This window comes from Pezoporus wallicus, unplaced genomic scaffold, assembly GCF_028554395.1.
Source record: "Pezoporus wallicus isolate ANWC-B61680 ecotype Strahan unplaced genomic scaffold, APGP_CSIRO_Pwel_v1 scaffold_11491, whole genome shotgun sequence".
Taxonomy (NCBI): domain Eukaryota; kingdom Metazoa; phylum Chordata; class Aves; order Psittaciformes; family Psittacidae; genus Pezoporus; species Pezoporus wallicus.
Genome location: NW_026642649.1, coordinates 10,122,422 through 10,142,523, shown reverse-complemented (window position 1 = coordinate 10,142,523; position 20,102 = coordinate 10,122,422). Strand labels below are relative to the sequence as shown.

General features: G+C 42.6%; 1 protein-coding gene across 4 annotated transcripts in view; it reads right to left on the bottom strand.

Annotated features, from left to right (window-relative positions):
• Window positions 1-20,102, bottom strand: part of GLI3 (GLI family zinc finger 3) — a 205,537-nt gene that overhangs the window by 169,057 nt on the left and 16,378 nt on the right. The window contains exon 1 of one of the 4 annotated variants that reach the window (XM_057431427.1): window positions 3,324-3,437. The exons of the other annotated variants lie outside the window; for them this stretch is intronic. The gene's annotated coding sequence lies outside the window, so the exon portion shown is untranslated. Of the gene's footprint in view, window positions 1-3,323; window positions 3,438-20,102 lie in introns of those variants that run through there. 4 annotated transcript variants of the gene reach the window in all.

Below are 20,102 nucleotides of genomic sequence, written 5' to 3'. Positions count from 1 at the left end.
CCTAGTCCGCCAACACAAGTAGCTCCCTACTGGCGTCCAAGCTGACCTTTCCTGTGTTCCAGCACAACAGCTCTTACCATACTTTGAGGTAACAGCATTACCTGCTAAATTTCATCTGCTCATCGTCTTGTTTTCAGGTCTGAAGTCTGAGACTCCTTGCTATAAGGCTAAGAAAGTACCATTAAAAACACTCTGTCACTGACAAACAAAGCTGTAGCTGCACTGTAATAAACCAGACAGAAGCTCAGTGCACCATTCCCAGTAAAATCCTCAAGTGAAATGGAGCTCCTCACAGAGCTGTGGAGCATGCATTTTTCCAAAATCGCAGTGAGAAATGAAATCTGAAGCATGCACAGCAATGGGCTGTTCAGCCTGTTCATTCCATACAAAAGTGATTCTCTTGGGGGACTTGTTTTTCCTGCTGTTCTGGCAATTCCTGCACAACCAGGAGAAACTGGCAAAAAAAAACCTGAAAATGTTTATACTTGCTTCCTGCTAAATACAAAACTGAAGCACTTGGCATAACTTTGGTTTTAGCTTCCCAGTGCCATACAGTGATGCCATGAGATTGACTGAACATGACTGGCAGAGTTTTCCAAAATGGAAAACTTTAATACCACCATCCCCACAAAAGGTATCCTTGAGTGTTTCGGGGCATGTTACACACCAAGTATAACGATGCAATTTGACTTTTGATTTCACGTGTTTGGCTTGGTTTGCCTTCGCACAGTACCATCTGCCTGCAGCAAATAGTTCTGGGCAGCTGGGAAGACAGCACTGCATTTAGGGGAAGAGCCTAACAGAAAAAGTTTGAGAAGGTATCAGTGCTCCCCCCCTCCCGCCGTGTTGAAAAGGAAATAACAATAACCACATGATGAGTATTTCCAGCGCAGTGGCCAAGTTTGAAGACAAGGCTCATCAGGCTGTGTGCACTGACACAGCTCTGTGCTGTAGAACACTCAGATTTCTGTGGAAGCAGAGGTTAGACAACACAAAGTATAATCCCACACTAAATGCCTGCCAATACACAAACACTAGACAAGCTCCCTTGCTCCTCTCATACTCACAGTCCAAATCTGTGCTCTGGATTTAAGTGAAAGCAGAGCCTACACCCTTAACCCCACGTTGCCATTCTGTGACAGTGACTCCTGGCCTCTTTCATTAGCACGTTCCTTTAAAAAATGAAAAGGATATACAAGAAACACAGCTGAAGTAAAGCCTTACATCAAGGAGGATCATTGCTGTATCATGAAGTCTAAGATTTAGTGGAAACCTTAGTTTAACTGAATCTAATTCTACAATATCCCTATTGTTAACGGCTTTTACCAAGTAACACAAAATCCAAGTTGTCAAAAGATCCAGAAGTATCAAGAAACATCCAACAAAAACGAAGAATCATACCTGAAATGAAATGTGACTTCTGTGAAACAAGTATGAATCGTGGACCAAACGGACCCACTGCACCAGAAGAAATCAGCTTAGGATCATTATGATGGGACGTGAAGAACAAAATTTACTTTCTTACTCAAAAGACACAAACTTAGGGGAAAAAAAAAGAAATTTAGTAACTAAACTGATTATTTAAGCCTTCAACTTGTGAGCAGTCTATGTAGACACCTAAATACACACTTAAATAACCCAACTCCTAGTGGCAGGCACATGTGTTTCAGGACACAGGTGGTGCCTTGAACGCTACAGTATGTTGGTTATAGCATTACAAAACCAGACCCCAAGGAATCTATGCGACTGTACAATGCAGCTGTATCTACTGGCTGAAAGTTACTGTAATCAACGGAAACAGAAGCCCAGATCTCCAATATCACAAGTTTGCTCAGCAAAGACACTTACCTGGAGATAGCCAAAGTTGTTTTCTACTCAGAAACAGGATAAATAGGGAAGGGACCAATCCTGGACATTAACTACATTCAGTCACTCAACTACTACACTTCTCTACTAGCAGTCTGGTGGAAATGTAACCAAGTCAGGTTATCACTAATGGAAAGCACAGATCAGCTCTTCAAATATTAATTAGTATATTTCCTTACACCTCTGATTGTTGGGGGGCAGGGAAGAGGGAAAAGGAGAGAGAAAGAGAACCTGTGTGTGTACATAAGGAATGTGGGCTCAATATACAACAGCACTAAATATTTTATCCTCCAACCAAGTAGCTACAAAAGAGTCCTGATTAACATTTCATTGCATAAGACGCTCCACTATCCTAAAGGCCTTAAAAAAATCTACATTTAAATGGAATACAAAAAGAAGTTATAAAAAAGCATTCCCTAAGCATTCCCTTTTAAAAGCAGTAGGTTAAAGCCTTGACTTATATAGACTTTAAAGAGGTTACATACTGCCTTTGTCACATCACAGTTTAACTGGGTAGCTTCACACACATGAAGTGGATGAAGACAGCACTATTTCTGAAGTGCAAATCCAGACTTTTATATTTTTTTTTATTTTGGCACATATAAATGCTAACACCCAGCTTTTGAGGTGTTTGTCTTCTTTTTTTTACCTATTGCCCTGGAAAACTAACATATTCTACAGGTTTTAATCTTATTTTACAGTGAACAGCGGATGAAAAGTGCTTGTTGGAATATTTATTAATTCATCTCTTATCACTGCTTCATGATGTACAAAGAATAAACGCACTCAAGGCTTATGTGAAAGAACGCTTGGTGCACCGTGCCTGTAACATGGACTGCACCCTATGCTACAAATGAAAAATCCCTGGCTTTCCTACATTTCAGTGTGCTCTTTGCACAAGCAATGTTTGAATTACTTAAGATCTTTGCTGTGTATCACCCATACACTAAAAATTCTCCCCCTGTGCAAAATCCACCCAAGCTAAATGCAAGCACTGAAGAAAAAAAGTCAAGACTTCCTAACCAGTTGTTCCATAGCAAAGCCCAGTGTAGAAGGGACTGTTAACAGCAGCCAGCCTCCATAGGATGCTAAAGCATTCAAACAGGGGGCTCAGCTTCTCATCTAACTCCCAGCTTTTACATAAGGAAGTGCTGAGAGGTACTAAGCAAAGATACCAAGCTACAGGAGAGCAGCCAACACATCACAAGCTCAGTAAGTGCTGAATGACTCCTAGTTACTTATAAGCTGCAGTCATTAAGAGTCATGCTCTTCTGGATTCCTTCTGTAGAGGAGAAGCTAGCGTGAAAAATGGGTTAGCATCCTTTCTGTAGGGTAATTGTTGCTGTTCTCTCAGGGACTCAGCCAAAGTCTATTAGAATGGGACTGACCTCAATCAACTGTGGATCAGACCTCAAACTCCACAGGTATCTCCAGCTTCCAAGAAGGTCACACTCCACCTGGCTTTATAGGCAGCAGGAGAAGACATAGACAGCCTCACACTGCAGCCTCTATCCCAGAAGACTTTCAAGCTTTCCATGAAACAGTCAGAGGTTAGATGTTGTATAACTCCCCCCCCCCCAACTCAAAGCCGTGATGACCTTCTACAGAAAGCAAAACAAGGGAGGAGTAATGCATTTATACATGAACTCAAACGCAGGGCACCTGTGCCCACTTTGATGTGCCTGCAGCAGACATCTGCACCTGCAGACTGCCTGCTCCCACCCTTGCAGAGAACCTGCCTGCATAACTGCTGCACAGGTGGGTCTCCTGGGAATGTAATGGTGCTCTCATACAAAAAAAAAAGAGCATTTTTACAGTATTCTTTAGCATCCAGACAAAACTGCACTGCAGGCATCTTACACATCCTACCTTCTATCAGACAGACCTTTGTTATCCTCAGGGAAGCCTGTGGCTTTTCTGCTGGGAGGGAGTCCCACCCACACCAAATGTAGTCTGTAGGTAAAGGTTACTGATTAAAACAGCTCCAGAAGTCATCAACCAAATTCTCTCTCCCATCATCCTCACCCAGCAAAATAAGAGTTCTAACCATGAGTTCAGTGATGCCAACTGACATATGCCTTCCTTGATGGTGTTGAAGATCCTGAAGGAGAAACACTTTACAAGCTGTTTCTGTGAAGTATTAGAGAGCAACAAGTTGTAAATATGTGATCTGGACAGTTGTACAGAGTTGCTGAAAAACACCTTTTGTGTTCCCAGCTACTGACCACAAGCTCCCAGTCACAACACTTCTGAAACTCCCAGAATCTGCACCATGGGATATTTGATGACATAGCAAATAACTTCTACTGATGCAGCAGTAGCAGCTTTCAGACACAACTCTGGCATTTACTCCCTGAGAAGTAAATATTGACTTAACAGCAACTCCCAGAGCATATGCAAAAGCCATATGAGGGATTGCTTCCGCCAGTGCAGACTCACACATTCGGAATGACACCTGCCGCTTTATTCTAACTCATTCAACCATGTAAATCATGAGAGAGAAATCTCCTCTTACATCCGCGCTGAAAAGAAGCCAAGAGATACGCCTCTCGTTTCATCCAACCTGTAACTCCATTTGTAAACAAGCATTCTACATACAAGCCATATAACGTCCCAGTCCTGCCAACACACGATTCCAGCCTGTGAAAGTAACACCCATCAGCATCCAAAGACCGCTTTACGTTATGTGGATATAAGACTTTAAGGTCAGGTTCTTATCTTCAAGCAACCACTGTTTCAAGTTAATTTAACAGTAAAAGGTTAGGTTCATACCAGTTTGTAAAGTGCTACACAATGAAATGTCCTCCATCCTTAGTGCATTTCAGGAAAGGAATAAAAGGGACTTCTCTAGGAAGAGGAATAGACCCCATCAGTTAGGGAGACAAGCAAGGAATTCAGGTAAGTGACTGCCATATAACCCAGGAGGTGACCTGTGTCACCTCAGCTCAGCGACCACTGTTGTTATCTAACCTGCTTCCCAGCCTCCTCTTCACACTGCCCTCAACAGATCTGCTCCACTGCAGGTCTCACTTACTCTGTCAAGTGAGCACCCCTCTCTCTGCCTGAGAGGACCTTCAAGCTAAATGGCTCTATGGATCATAAATTCCTTAATGGTTTGGGGTTTTTTTACTCTGAAATGTACCATAGGATGTATTATCCTTGTCACTCCAAGCCTCACAGGAGTCCTCAGGGCATTCCACCCCTAAACAAGCACTGTAAAATGCAAATGACCAGCATCATCCATCTGAGTACCCAATTGCAAGAGTTTATTATGAAGCTGAGGGCAATTCTTGACATAAAATTAGGTCACTTGATAATGAAGCTAGATTGCTACCTACTGGTACAGACTTCTGAGAGCATGACTTCATGGTTCTGCATTAAGTAACCCAAGCAGAAGGGTGCAGTGGTGAACTGGAGCACGTGTAGGTGCACCGAACATGTGCTCATCTGCGGCTTCCGGTAAGGAATTTGAATGAGAGATTCAGGGTCTGCCTCCCTGATGCTTTCCAGTGCCACCACCATGACACTGACAAGAAGATCCAGTCTGCACTGCTTACAGTCATCTGTCCCAGTAGTGAATTTATAGGGCTGGCCTCAACAGTGTGAAATTCCCAGGAATTTCCTTTTGACAAGAACACCTATCCAGCAGAACTAAGGACAAGACCTCAAATCCCATCTCAACTGTGGCACAGCCAAGAGCTGAACATACATCTGCAGACATGAAATACGGGCATATCAAGAAGCTGGGATGGCTTGTTTTTTGAAAGCCAACAAGAAGGTGGTCTAACAAGGGAGTCACTTACACATCCTTCATTATGCTGGCTCCACAATACACTTAACTATCATTTAGGCTATCCCAAAAACACAGCAATTGCGAAATAATTTATAACTCAACCATTACTACTTACTGTGAGCAATGCACACTGCATGTTATTTTCAGATGACACCGAAACAGAGCACTTATTTGGCAAAGGTTCTTAAAGACTGTCTCTCATTAAGCCCAGAAAGAGGGGAGAGAGAGGAGACAGCCATCATCCTCATCATCATCACCACCAGCACTTACCTACTTCTGGCATTCCAGGGCTAAAGGGAAGACAGGGATACTCATCTGATACGACACATTACAAAATAGTATTCCCCAGAGGATACAAGCAAGCTTGTATAAGCAGCGGTGAAAGTGGGCAGCTTTCCAGTGACTTTATCCAACTGCCTGCAGCCCCCATTCCAATGTAGCTGAAATGCTGAGAGCTGAATAAAGTCATTTGATCCACATCCCATGCATTTTAATAAAGAATGGGAAACAACAGACACCTATTAAGTGTTGGCTAATTTTTACTTCCTAAAACACTGCAATGTAAAACATCCTCCTCCTTTCCCCTTGCCTTCATGGTTTGAGTTTTAAGTCACTCGCAGGCATCTCGAGCACTGAAACAAAAAGAAGTACGTGCTTATGAAACAGAGGCATTCTGAGTGGTTTTAAAACCAAAATGTTGTACCAGATACCAGCTAAAAAAATAATATTAAAAAAAAACCTAAGTGGAATCTCCTTTTCCCTTTCCAGCTCTTCCATCTCTCCCTTTCAATTCTGTTCCTTGAAATAAACTGGGATCACTGGGACCTCATGGTAGTAATCACAAGAGCCAACTTCACACTCTTTGCTGACCTCTGAAGAGAAGACTGGACTGGATGGACCTCTCTGGAAGAAGGGAATAGATAAAGGAGCAATATTACCATGTTGTTTGCAACATCTGTCCACTTTTATGTCTCACTTTTCAGGTTGGAAACTGATTCTGCCTGACCCCCAGCATGAGTGAAAGGGAGGAGAAAAGGAACAGAAAGCCGGATAACAGATTTTCAGTGAGATCATTTCATACCTCTTCATGGCTTGTGTTCACTCAGTTATCATCCACCCAACTTCATGGACTCTCTACATTTTGAAGAAGAATTAACTGTTGCTAAATTTTGAACCCTCTCCCTCTCAATTGCAGCTTGGCAGACTGAGATGCACATGCTGCTGCCCTCTGCGTCCTCCAGCAGAAACAAGGAAAAGCAATTTCACTGCTCTTTACTGCTAAAACAAGAACATAAGCACGACAAAATGAAGCATTTTCCTTAGATTCCTCTAAATTTCTCATTGCTTAGGTAAGTTCCACATTAAAATAAGTTTAATCCTGCAAGACAGGGGGCTTTCACAACCAGGCTGCCAAGGATTTGGGTTCCACAGAAGCCAAGATTCCTGGAAATCCAGAAGCATGTGTACAAGGCAATACTGCACCAGCCAGACCATGCCAAAGACCTGCAGATACAAGGGATGCCCATCACATCCCTGCTGAGCACATACATATACATACACATACAAGAGGCCTGGCCAGTAAGTCTGACTTCTCTGGGACTGCACAAAGTCAGCAGCCAACACTATGCCCACGTCCTTGCGCTGGGCTGAGGTTCTGCCTTCCCTTCCCAAAGGGCCTACAAGTCTCAGAGGGCAAGTGATGCAAACCCAAGAGTATGCCCATCCAAATACAAAGACAAAAGCAGCAGCCTAAACTACGTTCAGACACTCAAACAAAAAACTCCTGCTGCTTTCCCTTTGTGGCTAACAGTTACGTCTCAAGGCAACATTGTCCCCCACAATTAAGGAGTCTGAAGTATGTTTTTCTCAGATTCACCTATTATGGACATTCATGTTAAGTTATTCTGTATCAGTGACTCTGTGCCTGCATATAGGCTCTTTCGCTTATGCAGCTGAAGTACTGATCCCATGAAAACATCCAGCAGTGCCAAAATGCTCATTTTCTGACAGGCTCTCAGTCCAACTATGACAACCAAAAAGTTCACCTGAAATCTGCTTGAATGAGAGCACCATAAAGGAGCACAGAGCTCGCCCTTTCCCCTCCTCCTTCCTTTTACTTTAGGTCCTGCCTTTCTTAACTTCTTTCATTCTCTTTCTCTCTCCTGTAAATAGGTGGTGGAATTTTTGGTATCTTTGATTAAAGTTCTTACTTCATGTCCAGATATAATTATTATTTAATGGTAAGCTTATTTTTAGCATCTGTTTTGAGCCTTGAAGTTAAATGTAGCAATAAATCACAGTCCCTTGAAATACGTTTATTACTTGAGATGTTTTGGTAGCCTTCATACTAAGGTTATTCCTCAGAGAAGAAAAAAAGCAACCCTGTAGTGCCAAATGAAATGTATGCAAGGCTTTAATCCTGATTAAAGTTAAAAGGCTGAAAAAAAAGGTCTTTGGGAATCTAAACAGCAAAACCCACCTACTTCCCCCTATCCTCTGAACAACCAAAAGGAAGTGTTCAAAGCTGAGAGCAGGACTTTTACATTGTTTATGCTCTTACATAGGCAGCCTCTATCATGTCAGCAAACAAAATAGTTTTTGTTTGATAGTAATAGCTAGAACAAATATTTTAAAGCTGGAATAGTTCAAACTACAAGGAGTCACTCTAATTATTGTAACCACACACGAACTAAGACCTTACTCATTTTTACTTTTTTCTGATCACACAGAGGAGCCTCCAAATAGAACACTTGCAAAGGAAAGCGCATTTCCAGGAGTAGGTCCTGAGATGGCTTCATGAGAACTTGCCACAAGTTTCACAAATGAAGCTTATAATTTAGTGATCAAGGGTGTCAAGACCCCAGATGTCCAACTGAAGAGAGCCAATTAAAAGACAATGGCTTAAGCGAGGAGGCTGGAAAGCAACACGTAAGATTTAAATATTTAAAGCCTGGACTACTTAAAGAAGCTACAGATCCTTTCAGTGCGAGGCCATAAGGATGCTTTGAGGGCCGGAGCAGCTCTGCTCTGGAGCCAAGCTGAGAGAGCTGGGCTGGATCAGCCTGGAGAAGAGAAGGCTCCTTAAGGGGAGACCTTAGAGCAGCTCCAGTGCCTAAAGGGGCTACAAGAAACCTGGAGAGGGGCTTCGGACAAGGGCCTGTAGGGACAGGACAAGGGGAATGGCTTAAACCTGACAGAGGGGAGATTGAGATGAGCTCTTAGGCAGAAGTTCTTCCCTGTGAGGGTGCTGAGGCACTGGCACAGGGTGCCCAGGGAAGCTGTGGCTGCCCCATCCCTGGCAGTGTTCAAGGCCAGGTTGGACACAGGGGCTTGGAGCAACCTGCACTAGTGGAAGGTGTCCCTGCCTATGGCAGGGGGTTGGAACTGGTTGATCTTAAGGTCCCTTCCAACCCAAACCATTCTGCGATTCTATGAATGGAGAATGTACCTGAACAGATGTTTAGAGGCAGATAAGCAGTAAGCCCTTTACAGCCCACTTAAGACACCCTGCAGCCTCCTGGCTCTGAGAAACTGCGGCTTCTCAGGCACTTCCAATGGGAAAATTCATGGATTTGAGAGGGAAACACACCACTTGGTGCAGCTGCCCCCTGAACCCGGTCCGCTCAGCTACACCTTGCAGTCAGCACTGGAATCAGCCCAGGGTTATGGGCTTAAACATCAGAGGTACCTTGAACCACTCACAGGGTCCATCCTCCATCCTCCTCTCCAGCAGAAATACCAAATTGAAAATGAAAGCAGGAAGGCAGTTTATGAGGAGCATTTTATCTGAGTTAAAGTTGGAATGGGCTGTAAACTCCCACAGGACATCCACGTTTGCACACTTCAGATGAGACTGTAAACTGAATAGTAAACACCCACTTTTATCAAATCATGTTCCTCCCAGAGAAGGCTGAGCACTGCCTGCTTAATCTGATTCCCTAGGTTTACAAGTGGTAGGGAAGCGGGTTCTATCAGCTGCTCCATCTTTTGAGTTCTATTCAAATGACTCTGGTTTTGTTTTTCCAGCACCGCTAAGAAAACTATAGTGCAAACCCCAGTAAATCTGTAATCTGTGGAAAGGCACTCTGAAATCCATCAACCAAGTTGGAGCCATAATTGCTTCCCTGGCTTATCAAGGCTCATTTGCATTATCTGTTATCTTTAGATACCCATCCTGGTCTATAAACAGAGTTATCAATCCCGTTCAGAGGCCAGTCCACAAATTGAAGTTTTCTATAGAGGGAATTAGCTATAAACAAGCCGAAGGCAATTTTCTGTGACAGCCAATGGTAAACCATAGGAAGTAACTTCAATAGTGATTTACAGTTCTTCTCTGGTTCCCATCCAACTTCTCCTCCTTGTGCTTCTGTTCCATCCAAACAGGAATTTTTCAGATGTTCTAATTTCCCATTCAAGATGCAATCAATCCCAACTCTAGGTGTGTCTAATCCAATTTTTACGGTATGTTCATGGGCCAGCACCAGAGAAAAAGAACTCCCTTTATTTTCTTTCAATTGCCTCTGCTGCAATCACAAGACTTGTCATCTCCTGGTGTGAAATGCACAACAGCAGAAGAGAGAGTGAAGGAGATCTGAGAGAGAGAGAGGGGGAGAAATGAGCCGACCTACTGAAAAGAAAGGGGGAAGGAGACACATGAAAATACCATTAACATTTGTGAATTATCCTACAGACTGAAAGCTTCCATTTACCGCAGTAATTCATTAACTCAAGATTCTTAAAGCCTGTGCTGAGTTTTTAAGTTTCTTACATAAATCACAGTGTGCTGTCAGAAGTGGGATATTTAGGAATGGAGTCCATCTTCCTCATCTACACCACAGTGAAGTCAGACTCAAGTCCTGTGCCATTTGTTCACACACACATCACCCTCATGGACATGAGGAGACCCCACTGCCCAACCTCCCATACCACTAGGAGTCAGAGGACTGCTCCTCCTTTACGAACAGAAGATCTTTTCTCTTAAAAGCTCAACATTCATTCTGAACTTCCAAGAAACATACATTATACATTTAAAATACTTATTTTTCAATCCCTAATTATGAAATATCTCTAAGCCACTAACACACACAGTGGATCTTAAAGTGCATCACAAGCACAGAAATAACAAGCAGGGGCATGATTCCTCTCCGGGTGAACTACAGCAAGTGGAAGGAAACCAGCCCAAAATGCACTGATGACACAGACCTAAGTGGATCTAAACCTGTGAGAGCAGCTGCAGAAGAACAGAGAAGAATTACACCCAAGAGTTTTGCAATTAGTATCACCTGAATCAACACAGACCAATAAAAACTGTTTCTCTTCATGTTAAAGTACATTTATAACTCAGACCATGAAGCCTGTACGCTTTCCTACTCCCTTTCTCTATATGCATATACATGGGTGGCTTGTACATATATGTATGTATATATGCATATACACACACATGTGCATGGGCTGCTTTCCCCCCGACTGAAAGCCACCCTAATGGGAAGGCACTAATGGATTTGAAGTGATAAGGAAAAGGCGGACATGCAAAATGCTCCAGAACTTCTGTTCCTAATCAATCACCAGAGATCAGTGACATCACTGAAACCTTTGATCAAAGCTCCCCTTTCAAGCTTAAAAAGGGGGATAGATTGACCCACCCCAACAGAGGGACTGAAAGAACACCTAGGATACAATTCACAGTGAAATATGAGAAGTCACCGGCATCCCTCTTCAGAAAAACAATCCCTTCCCACCTTCCTCAAGGAATACAGCACGCATTCCAGAGCAACCAAGCACAAACAACAGATTTATCTCTTTGCCCAATAATTAGAAAGCAGGCAGGGAAACAACACATCACAAAATCCTTTCAGGTTTTATTGTCGAAGCCTGCGCGCACATTTTATCCCGAGCAGGAGGTTTATTATGTTTGCTTGCATTGAGAAATCTTCTCAAGTCCATTACTGTGGAGAAACAACCACAAAAAAAAAGGGAACTTATTTTTCCAGGGAGCCTGAGCAGCTTTAACAACTAAAGGCTGACGCCTTGTTTTAAAGAAGAAATGATTTTCAGGAGAACCAGCATCGCGGCAACGTTTGCTGCACTTAAGAGCCAGCCTTTGTCCATGTCGAGGCATTCAGAGAGTTGGGATCACTAATCCCACTTCAGCTAAAATTGAGCTCCATTGTTTCTCAGTTCATCTGAGTTTCCATGGCACTTACTAGGACTTAAGTGTTATTTACTCAGTGCCGTTTGTTAAAAACAAAAAAAACCACAATAACTAAGTCTTCATGTGAGCATCAGGTTTGCTTTTTCCCCCTCCCTTTTTACTTTCAATAAACTCAAGATGCAGTCAGCATTTTACAGACTTCTTCTATCTAAAACATCTTCAAGAAGAACGAAGTTGAAAACAGACCTTGACAACGGTCGCTTCATTGTTTTGGCTTGGTTTTCCCCATCTCTATTTTTAAAAAAATCTAATTGAGCTTCCTGAAGAGCAGCAAAACTGTAGTTTATTATCTCCCTCATCAGGTGATCAATGATTTCATTAATAAGACAGATAACAAAACTGTCATATCATCGACACAGTTATGAAAGATGATCCTGGATTCTTGCTCCATTTTCCAAGGTCTGGGATTCTCTGTGGCAGCTCTGAGTCCATTCAATATTTTCCACAGACAGAGAAAAGTGAAAATCCATTTTGAAACCAATTTCAATTAGGATCCAGAAGCTGTTATCACAGGTGTCGCAGAATGGGCCCGTAAGTGGAAATGTCGCCTATCCATTCTGAAATGAAACCTTATCAGGGGCTACGAAGATGGCTGAGGACAGCCTATCTGTAAATTACTTTTCGTCCTGTGTTAACTCAACCCTAGTTCTGTCATATGGAATTCTTTCCAGCCCCTCGTAATAATCTAATGACTAAGTAGGCACTGCACCAAAACGGCTTTTATTCTGCTCGGGCTTCCCCCGCCGAACAGGGCTACAGATGCAAATAGTGGAGGCGGCCAGGCGAGCCGGCGTATTTAGCAAGATCAGTTAAAGCTCTCATAGTTTATTACAGGGAAGTAACGGGCTTGCATTCTGAAGCCTGTCTCCACCCATTGCATTCCTGGTGATTTTTCAATTGCAAACTCCAAGGCCCAGTTATTTCATTAATTCAGCACCCAAGTAGTGAGGCTTTTCTCTCACATCTTTCAGTCTCCTTTTAGCAAATTATCCCATGACGGAGGATTTATTCAGTCAAAGACCTCGGACTTTGAGAGGCAACAAAAGAATCAAGAGACTTTCTGGTCCACCTGCCTGGCGAATGATGAGGCAGGGTAAAGCCTCCCCTAGAGAAACCAATCAAACCATTGTGTGGCACAGTCAGACCTTTTCAACTGTCAAGCCAGGAGAGCAGGAAAAGAGATGAAAGAACTCAGGATGAAGCTACCATTTACAGAACCATGTGGGAATGGTCTCCGAAGATTTAATAATTGGGATGGAACTCAACTTTCTGAAAACTAAAAGAAAGAACAAAAAGGAGGGGGGGGGAAGGACAGGAAAATAAAAGAAAGAAAAGAGAGGAGACAGAAGGAAAGAAAAGAGAGCAGGAGGAGGGGAAAACACTGCTGGTCAGGCCCATAAGGAACTTTTCTACAAAATCCTCTGTTGTTACATATGAACCACTATGCTGGGAAAGAAGAGAGAAGCAAGCACACGACAGGGACAGAGAGAGCAAGAGAGCACACACAGTTTGTAACAATAACTGAAGTTTCAGCGATTTATCATCTCCTCTTAGGAGACACTCCATCAGTACAAATCTGTTCCATTAAGCAGAAAAAATATCCCCTTCGCCCTTAGTTTGCGGTATCTGGCTGCATTTTTAAGCTATTGCATGTGTGGGACTTAAGTTTTCACATTTCCATTTGGCTGCGTGTGGAACATGCATGCAAAGGCGTGCTAAATGAATGGAAACCAGCATGGTTTAAGCAGTTGGCATGTGCAAAGAATGTGCACACGCAGCTTCTGTGTAGCAAGACTCCAGCTGACTGCAGGCACAAGATTAGGAACTGCTTTTTGATATAATCTGACCCATAAAGCCTTACAAGCCCAATTTTACAATCATCTGAACAAAACCCAGTATTTCTGTGTGCTTCTCCTTCCCAAAGTGCCTCTGCACACCTGAAAGACACATTCATCACTGGGTCCAGATCACACTTATAAGTAAATCAATGTTTTTCTGAACTGCCAGACTTACCAGCAAAAATAGGAGCTGCAAATTAAATTGTGACCACTTGCAATACGCATCAAAGGCAAAGACTTTTTAATGGGAAATAAGATAATAACACAGCAATAAAAACCCAGCTCATTCCCTCTTCGTCTGGATGGCAAAAGAATGCGTCTCCCTCCCCTCCTGTCCTCACTCCAAAATAACGAGCTATGGCTTGGAAAGAATACAGAGAGTGTAGTTTTAATACAGTACCTTCTTTAGATAATCACAAACCACACCCTAAGCACACTTCTCCCACTTACTGGCACATGTATTTGATAAGAATGTCTATGTAAGCAGAAGCTGAGGTTTTGTATCTTCTGAGAAAGAGAAAACAAAATAAAGAGGAGAAAAAGCAAACATATAGAGCAGGGATACAACCAAATGCAACACTGATGCCTGATTATTTCCTTTTAACTGGAGACAGACAAGAAACAGAAAACATGTAGAAAAGATGCACGCCATTTGAAAACCTGTTAAGTAATTTAATTACTTCAGCTGCCTTGATTTACACAGCTCCAAGAGTAAAGCCCAATGCTGCTCCTGCCAGAGGGCTCGCTTGCTTTTCAGTCCATTAGAAGGACTTTTAAGAATTCCTTTTATTGACTTTAAGAAGAAGATCTACTCCCCACAGCTCCGCCACTTGCAGATTTCCAAGCCCTGTTCTGGAAGCCTAACAATATCACTGAAGCTTCAATTGCCAGCACTTTTCTTCCTGCTAAAAATCAAACCTCTTGGCTGCTTCCCCCTCCCCACTGCTATGGGCTATAATGCCTGAATTTTTTGAGGTCTCATTGATACTAGACTTCTGCAAAGCACAAGCTACAGAGCCTGGTACTGTTGCCATACGGCAGAGACCCATTTTAAACCTTGTTGTTATTATTATCACTTCTTACTGCATTTCAATACCCAGATACAATTGTAAAATGGTTGTTTGGGTGTTCCGGGGATTTTTTGGTTTTGTTTTTCAGGAAAAAAAAAACTCCCAAGTGTATAATTCCCTAAATTTCACCTCCACCTTGTCCAGGTGGCAAGCTTCTGCTGCTAACTAATGTTTTCTCCTGATTCCACCTTATGTTATCCAGCAGGATGTTAAGTCATTACTTACTGATTACAGTGATTGCAGTGATAAGCCACTCAATCATCTCTTTCTGGAACTTCCAAAGGGATACAGGAGGATTGACATTTAATATCCCTTATGCTATTAACCACTGCAGGGAGAGGCGAGAAGGGGGGAAAAAGGAGGGAAATCTCAGCAGAATTAATGAAGCAATACTGTATTGCACTTGCAGATCACTGGGTTTAGAGCAGGGTGAGGGTAGCGCTGGCTCGCTCCGGAACAACACTAGAAAATAGCAGCAGGCAGAATGAGTTATTACAGGCTACAATAAAGCCTAACTTGATGACTGAAATTTTATTAGCAAGCATAAAAGACCATGGGTGCATTGCTCGGAATGAACATGTATTTAATCAGTTACTCACATCAGATTACAATATCCCAAGATATAGAGTCCCCACTTAACTACAATCTCCAGTACTTTTGCTTCCAATACTTCCAAGCATCAGGACAGCCTATCCTCCCCAAGGATGGGTTACCTTCTTGTAGTGTATCCTCCTCTTAGGACCTGACCACAATTATCAGAATGGAGGAGTACACAAAATCTTTCGAGTTCAGGTCTTTGCCTTTAGTCTTCTGCACTATCAGATGTGCCCATTCTACCCTTACTTTTTATGCTGCTGTTACAGATAGAGCACTACTTGCTGAAAAACAAAACCCTCAGAAAAACCTATACACTGAAATCATCCCTTCCAATATCTAATACTACACTATGTTGTTTCCTCCTTGACCTGAAAATGAGCAGTGAAGAAGGGCCCTCCATTGCCTCTGAATTTAGGAAAGGAGGAGGGCATCTCCTGATCACTTTTTAGAATCAGGTCTCATATAATCAACTCAGCACTCAATTTGCAGGCCACTAAAATAGTACAGGCAGTGTTTCTTGATACCTAACAACCTCTTTTGAACCCTGACATCTCAATGGGACCCTGAGCACATCAGTCCAATGAAGAGGGCCAAAAATGGGTATTACGATTAACACCTATTTTATGGTGAGCTTGAAAGCAAGCAGCAGGACAAGTAACCAACTGGAAGTTTAAACAGGAAATGGGATCCTTACGGGGTTGCAGACTGCTGAGTACTTCCCTCATCCAACCCTGAGAGAACTAATAGGAAGAAAAAAAAAAACAAAGAGGAGACCTAGATGAAGCTGGCCCTTCTTCTGAAAGAATCAAAGTGGACGCCTGAACTTCCTCTCATTTATTCATCTATCAAGCTTGGTTTTAAGTTACCTCATTATTAAGATAATAATTTCTGCTTTCTATCGCTTTAAAGTATGTTCCCAATAACTATGTGACCCTGATAAAGTTAGTCAAGTCCACAACCTACATGCGTTTATAATTAGCTTATTTTTTTAAGGCAGAGTAATAAGTTAATAAGAAATATCAGATTACACTGGAACAAGCTCCTGAGTCAAAAACTAGACAAAACACATCACACTGAAAATAAGTGCTTGCTGTCAGGCACTGAAGGAGTCCCTATACAATAACTGCATTGTTTTAAAGCAACATTAAAAACGTCAGTTTAGAGCCAAAACGTGCGTAAGAGGAAGGCATTTTAGTCACTGACAAAATTCACAAGCCAAACGGTCAATAAGCAAGGCTGAACACAGTATTACAGTCTCCTAATGCTCTCCAAGCAGTGCTGCACAGTGCAGCTTTGCCTTGTAAAAGTATTAATTCAGCCCTCACAGAAATACCCTGCATTTTCCAGAAAATAAAGCAAAAAAATCGTATCTATACTCCACATCCAGTGAAAAAACTGATCTGCCTTTAGCTGAGGGCTGTGTTAAGTTAGCAGAGGGGGTTTGGTCAACACCTCTTAGGAAGTACTCTAACAATAAACTTGATTCACTTATAAAGCAGTGTGGAGTGGAAGCAGGCAGCCTAGTAAAGCATTAAAGTGACTGCCTAATTGTAAGCATGCAAATACCCACATTAGGTGATTCCTGTGCCTACACTGAGGCGTTCACTTGAGTGCTTGCTGGGCTGGAGTTCAAGGCTTTACTGCAGCGCTGGGACTGGGGAGGGCTGGTGACTCCCGGTGCTGGGGTGCAGGAGGGCAGTGCACCAACAGCAGTCCGGCATGGCAGCTTTCATGTCCTGCAAACTCAGGCAAAGGCTCCCCAAGGGGAGCCCAGAACTAATTCTAATCAGTTTATCAATGGATTGATGGCAGCCCTGGGGAGAAGGACCTAGGGGTGTTGATTAAGGAGAAGCTCAACATGAGCCAGCTTCACTGTACGCTTGAGCCCAGAAACCGTGTGCTGGGCTGCATCAAAAGGATTGTGTCCAGCAGGTTGAAGGAGGGGATGTCCCTCTCTGCTCTGCTCTTGGAAAACCCTGCCTGCAGTCCTGATCCAGCTCTGGGGCAACAGCACAAAAGGGACATGGAGCTGTTGGAATGAGTCCAGAGGAGGCCAAAGAGATGCTGACAGGGCTGGAGCAGCTCTGCTCTGGAGACAGGCTGAGAGAGCTGGGCTGGTTCAGCCTGGAGAAGAGAAGGCTCCTTAAGGGGAGACCTTAGAGCAGCTCCAGTACTTTTGAGCAAGCTGCTCTAGTGGAAGGTGTCCCTGGCCATGGCAGGGGGGTTGGAACTGGATGAGCTTTAAGATCCCTTCCAACCCAAACCAGTCTGGGATTCTATGTTTAGAAAGACATTCCTTGCACCACCTGATAGAAACCTGTGTGCATGCAGCAGCTTTTGGGTTGATGACCTAAACCCACATGCTGACACGGTAGGGAACAGGGTCTTACTGCTTTGACGCTAGAAAACTGGCAGGGATGCATGTGTGAGAAGACAAGAAGGCACAGCACCAGGGCAGCAAGGTGGGCTGAGACACTGGCCTCATTACTCCAGTGTCATACCAATAACATGGCCATGACGTAAACACTGTATTTATTTGTAGCCATTATTACTTTGCCAAAGCAGATAAATCTGAGGATATCAAATCACACGAGACACAAAAATAAGCTAACTTCATACCCTAGCACAAACTTATTATTCATACAGCCTTTTGTGAGTTAATATTTCTGTTAGCAGCTTTCTGTAGCAGTTAACCCCACCTTGGCTATGAGCCTAGCAGTAAATACAGGAGTCCAACAGAGGAGTAAAAGGAACAATTTGCAAAGAAATGTATCTTAGTAAACTGTGTGCACTTTGGTTGGGATACACAGAACAAAACCAAAAGTCTGTAAAAATTAATTCAAAACAAAGCCAGAGTGGTCCCAAGTTACAAAGTCCCACTGGGAATCAAACTGCACCAAAGGGTTTTGTCAGTTATTATAAATTAGGATTCTTCAGTTTGTTTTTCACTTTTTGATCACACGTATTTTAAAATGAGTTTTTATTTGCTCCAGCACTAAGACTTTCCCCCCACATATTTCAGCCTGGAGCACATTTTAATGGTTTAGTTATAAATCCCTGAACTTGGGGGTTTATAATGGAAATGCTGGAAAGCAAGCCCTTATCTAACACAGTGCAAGCATCTCAGCAACAGAGTCAGCTTGGCGAGTGCAGCAGAAATCTTGTTTGCATGTAAGTAATGGCAGGAACTCAGCAGAACTGCAGCCCATGCTTATTATTTCAGTCTACAGGACAGCCGGTACCTTCCAAGGGGCACTCTGAAGTCTCTGCCTCATTAACTTGCAATGTGTAGTAAGGGTTAACATACAAGCTGCCCTCCCCAGTCATCTTTCCCACTTTCTTTCCCTTGCACCCACATTTACATCAGGCTCTTCAATAACCAGCTTGCACATTATATGACTGAAAAGTTTCGCACACTCAATATTCATTTTAATACAGATTCTGCTACAGGGTGTGTTTTGGAAGCTGTTGAAACAATGGCAGTTTCTTTGTTTCTTCATGATTAGTAGCTTTACATAAACCCCATAACTAACAGCTTTCAATCTATTTCTGATCCAAGCTCTGACTCCTTCAGAAGACAGCAGAGCTACTGAGAAAATACCAGCTTCTACATCACACCTCAGACAGCTGTCACTCAAGCACACATTTCCCTGCAAACTTTGCCAATTAACGTGTTGCCCAGATCAAGAGAAGCACTGGTATTAGACACGCTTATGAAGTGACACTGGTATGATAGGCAGATGTTGCTCTGCGATGACAGCAGTCTTCTGACAAAACCAGCAAAGATCATTGTGTCTTTTTGTTATTTTTAAGGGTACCTTACCTTGTTTAACAAGAGCATTCAAATGTAAATCATAACCATTTAAAATTACCGAAGCCCTCTGCACTGAATCAACAAAAGCTGCATGTTTTGTAGGAGTGGTGTCTTATATCAACTGATGATGCTCCCGCAGTAATACTCATTCCAGCATTAAAGAACAAAAGATGCAAATGCCATGAGAGCCCAACTTTCATGCAAATTGGTCCTTGCAACCAAAATTCATTACCATGACAATCACATGGGCAACAGTAAAACTCATGTTTCAGTTCTGAAGTTCTGGTATTAGTATTTGCTCTGGTACATGCTCCATGGAGGACATTTTTTATATGCAGGAAGGAATGGAATTTTTTAACCCTGTATCTCTGGAAAGTTGTTTGCTTGGTTATACATGAAGGTAGATTAGAAATACAAACCTTGGTGATCCTGGTGACCTCCCTAAATACAAAGACTAACAAGACCAACCATTACCCACTGAAAACAAAGGTAACTGTCATCACCTTAACCAAAGGAAGCCTCGGGCCCCAGGATGTGTACTACATTAACATCCTATTCTGTTGGTGACAAAAATTTCTAGTCATTCATCACACCTAGCATCATTCCAGTTCTTGGGAGTTTGATGCTCCTAACATATAGTAATACACCACCTAGATGAAGCAGGCCATTAAGAACTAACATTACCATTAAAGCTGATAGGTAGAATAGAGTGAGAAAATTACCTGACCACAGGGAAAATAAACATCTGAATTAGGCAAAAACATCTTGAAGGCTTTAATTTGAGCCCTATCTAAATGTTTAACAATAATGTTAAAACCAGCCCAAGCAGTCAGAGGTATGTGCCAATATCCAGTTTGAGCACAAACCCCTCACACATGAAAGAATACACGTTTATTAAAGTGTGCATCTGTTT